We start from the raw sequence: 4745 nt of genomic DNA, 5'->3' as shown, positions 1-4745 counted from the left end.
ATTACGTTATTTTTAAAAGAGGCTCTTAGTGCAAAGATTCTGTTGCTCTCATTTATAAGCAGACTTGCTGCATACACCTCTCGAATGTTTGGGTATCATTTTAGAAGATGAAGTTAAGCAAAGAAAGGTTACAATAATGATTTTTTTTTCTTTTTTAATTTTAGCAGACAGAGCTCACTACACTATGTATCACCTCATTTAAGGATACATGCACAGGGGCACCTGGGTGGCTCAGTCGGTTGGGTGTCCGACTTCGGCTCAGGTCATGATCTCGCAGTCTGTGAGTTCGAGCCCCGTGTCGGGCTCTGTGCTGACAACTCAGAGCCTGGAGCCTGTTTCAGATTCTGTGTCTCCCTCTCTCTCTGACCCTCCCCCATTCATGCCCTGTCTCTCTCTGTCTCAAAAATAAATAAACGTTAAAAAAAATTAAAAAAAAGGATACATGCACGTACATTCATATACCTATAATCTAGATCAGTACAACAAACTTTTTGAACTATTATTCAAGTCAGCTATTTCTTGAGCAACTCCTATGTGCCAGGTACTATGGTAGAAGCTGCAGGGGATCCTGGAATGAAGAAGGCACAGCCCCCACCCTCAAGCAGCTTAATTTAGTGCGATGGTTTATAAAGTATGGTCAATACTCAACGGTACCCACATCATCTCCAAACCTGCAAATGCAAATTCTTGGGTCCCTACTCCAAAATTCCTAAATCAGAAACTGCAGGACAGGGCCCAGCAAACTGTTTTTCATAAGCTCTCCAGGTCACTCTAATACTCTCTCAATTTTGAGAAACCCTGAGTTAGTAGAACATGTGGAAGAAATACCCACCTAAACAGCCCCTAATGCAAAAAATAATGTGTTCTAGAAGTTGGGTGACAGGAGAGAACCCAAAAATGAAACACTGTTTCAAGGAGCTCATGAAGGGGTGACCTATGAGATGAATAGTTTAAGTATGCAAACGCATCTTAATTATGATCTGATCGTAAAAGGAATAAGAAATGACAATAAAACTATAGTCATTATTATTGTGGTACTGAAGGTAGTTATTTGAAATTCAAAGCAAAACTGGGGTTTTAAATACCTAAAAACAGGGGTCAAAATGTGAAGTATTCTTTAAATTGTTACATTCACTTTGAAGCTCCTTAATTTTATTTGTGCTCAGATATGTTTTTGACAACTAAAATATTTGGAACATAAGTATCTTATTTCTTTTTTAAGGTTTTATTTATTTTTGAGACAGTGCAAGCGTGGGAGGGACAGAGAGAGAGGGACAAAGCATCTGAAGCAGGCTCTGCGCTGACAGCAGGGAGTCCGATGTGGAGCTTGAACTCACAAACCGGGAGATCATGACCTGGGCTGAAGTTGGACGCTCAACCAACTGAGCCACCCAGGTGCCCCTGGAACCTAAGTATCTTAAATATTACACTACCAACAAGAAGAATCAACACCCAAAGTTTTCAGTCCATATTTTGTTCATGACCCATTCATTCAACATTTACTGAGTACCTACTAAGTGCAGGCATCGTGTGTGCTAATGACCAGGTAAGAGATTCAAAGGAAATGTATGGACCTTGTCCCAGAAGAACTCATAACCCAGTGAGGTGATGATGCCAGGCAGGGAAGTGTTTGTTGATTTCCCTCAGTTTGTTCTTGTCACTATAGGCACCAAGTAAAAATGTTAAAGAATAAAACCCTATGATCTTTGAGTAAAGGGAAAATTCTTATATTACTGAACTTAAAAACTAGTGGCTACTAGTTCACACTCACAGGTAACAGCATAGCAGGAATGAACTTCAGTCTACAAACTCAAATAGGTAACAAATAGAAGTTTTTCTGTAACTGAGCTTTCTTTCTTTTTCAAGCCCTCACTCAGCTGCAGTGACAATAATCTTATCGACTGAGGCCCTCTCCCTTTCCCAGGGCTGTGTTAATCAGGTTGGGGAATTTCTGAAGTGCCAACAGGGGAAGCAAGAGATGTCAGGTCCTAGCATCACGGGGACTTGGAGATGTTCTTTGTCCACTGGACAGTTTTATGGCTTCCGCATTGACAGTCCTGCCTTGAGGGTCAGGGAATGTCTGGGTTTTCTTGTTCTGGGATGAGGCAGAAATCTCTGTGAGGTGGCTCTTCAGCCTGGACATATTGGAAACATCACATCAGAACTTGTCAGAAATGCTAATTCTCCCCTACCCCAACTTCCTACATCAGAGACTCAGATTAAAGCACAGTCACCTGACCACAAATTCTCCGAGGCTCCACTCTCCCAGGCTCTGCCCAGGATGGAGTGTGGCAGGCTTTACCAAATAGTCTCTCCTTCCTTTGGGGACTGTTAGAATCTCATTCTACTTCCTCCACTCTGAATCTTGATGGTTTTATTTCTGCCCCAGGGGACACTCCCTCTAGATTTTTGATTCCGAGGCAACTGGAATTATCTTAACGGATTATTTTTAAAGCAGAGAAGTACTTCTGGGAAATTAGGAAAAACAGAGAGGGAGAGAAAAGAACAGATCTTACCTCCTGCAAAACATTTTTGCTGATTAAAAGCTTGAGGCTTTGGGTTAGGTGATTGGTTCAGCAAACCACAGGGAGAAAGAGCCCAGCAAGAGCCTATAATCACATTTTCAGACTCTTAAACTCAATTTTTTCCCCACCTACACCACCATCATGCCACATGCCTCCTTCGCTGACAGTCAATAGGCTACAACAAATCCCCAGGTAGTGGCTACAGAGGAGGCACTTTACGGACTCTAGCTCCAATCTCACCACAATGTGGGGTGGCCTTACAATTTCCATTTTACAGGTGAGGACACTGCAGCGGAAAGACATGGAATATCTGTCCTAGGTGAGTGCTGAAGCCAGGCTAGAACCCAAGTCTGAGCCACTCCAAAGCCTTCCCTTTGTCCAATTTGCTAGACTGCCTCATAATTATGGTCGAATACTTTCTAAAAACCAGCTACCAGTTAATGAGTACCCTGCTCTGTGCCAAGTGTGTTATATAATCTGTACTCCTTTGATAATTCTTCACAGATGTTAGCACAGCATTTGTTTCTGATAAGACTGAGGCTGAGAGACTTGAGTAACTCACCCAACGTCTCGTTTTGCAGCAGAACAAAATCTGAACTAAGTTCTAGTTTTCAAGACCAGGTTCCTTCCAAGACAACTGCTTTTGCCATTAAAACAATGTGCTTTCCGGTGAAGGAAATGAGGATACCAGTCACACTAATTTCACTATTGTTAGGGAAACGTAGGGGTGCCTGGGTGGCTTAGTCGGTTGAGCCTCCGACTTTGGCTTAGGTCATGATCTCACAGTTCGTGTGTTCGAGCCCCGTGTCGGGCTCTGTGCTGACAGCCCAGAGCCTGGAGCCTGCTTTGGATTCTGTGTCTCCCTCTCTCTCAGCCCGTCCCCTGCTCACGTGCTCTCTCTCTGTCTCTAAAAATAGTTTTTACAAAATATTTTAAAAGAAGGAAATGTATTCAGATTTTGGTTATAAAATACCATGATCCTAATACCATGAAGTTAATGCACTTAACTCCAAATTAGAACATCCAAATGCCTACCTCAACTCGGGTCTAAACTCTGTTCCATTTTGGGCAAGTCATCTTAAATGTCTTTCATTTAGATCAGCTTCCTCATCACTAATATGAAAGGACTGGGCTAACGTTTAAGTTTCTGCCCAGCTCTGAAATTCAATTTCTAGACGGAAGTAACATATACATAAATGATTAAGAAAAATTGCAAAACATCTCCCAGCTTTGCCTTATCTTTTTAAGCTGGCACCTCATTTATTTCCCAACTTTTTCAAGGTTTATCTTTTAACATCCTCAGATTTGGTCACATTTTTTACTGCAATAATTTCCAATAAAATGATACATCATAGAGTATTTAGAATAAGCATTTACAACATGCCTGCAAGTTTAAGTGTTAGATGTGCCTAATGTTTTGGAACATGCATCTCTTCCACAAAAGATGAAAGAAGTAGAAAAGATTTCTTGAATTATCAAGGTTTAGATCATATTTGAACCTGCAACAATCTATTTAAACTAAAACTGTTCCTTCATTGTAGTTGTAAGTACAGAGAAAATGTACTTGTCATTTGTGCAGAGCAAATGTATAATAATATACATAAGTGTAGAGAAATTAGTGCAGAGAAAATGTACTTGTCAGTGTTGCTACTTCCTCATTCTCTGATCTTGAGCAAATTACCCTGTTTCCTCACCTGGAAAATAAGTATTCTAGTAATATACACCTCATCGTGCTGTTCTGAGGAGCAAGATTATCCATGTAAAATCCAGTACCTGGCACATCGTAAATGTCTAACAAATGTTTAGCTGTTGTCTGTCACCTGCGGTTTCGTTATTTTCATATGCGAGGTCAGCTCGGAGTATTATTATTTCGGGGAATACTTGAGCGCCTACTATGTGGGAGGCCATGGGGTTACAAGGAATTAAAGTCTCTGGCCTTACATCATATTGGAAGAGGATTAAGGGACAAAGAGGTCAAAAAGAAAAACTAAGACAATTTCAGAGGTGACCAGAGCTATACTTCGGGTAACGGACGTCAGGCTGCCTCGCCTCTTTCCCGCGAGACTGCCCTCGGAATCCCTTTGGCCTCTGCCATTGGACGTCACAAGGAGCGCGACCAATCGTGACCCTCTCTGGGAACTTGGTTTTCCCCTCTCTTTTTGCAAGGCGTCAAACGCCAGTCGTCTCCTCTGCGGACGTCCCTTTCGCTCCTACCGCCCC

This window comes from Prionailurus viverrinus, chromosome A3 (genome assembly GCF_022837055.1).
Source record: "Prionailurus viverrinus isolate Anna chromosome A3, UM_Priviv_1.0, whole genome shotgun sequence".
Classification (NCBI taxonomy): domain Eukaryota; kingdom Metazoa; phylum Chordata; class Mammalia; order Carnivora; family Felidae; genus Prionailurus; species Prionailurus viverrinus.
This window is presented reverse-complemented; position numbering follows the sequence as displayed.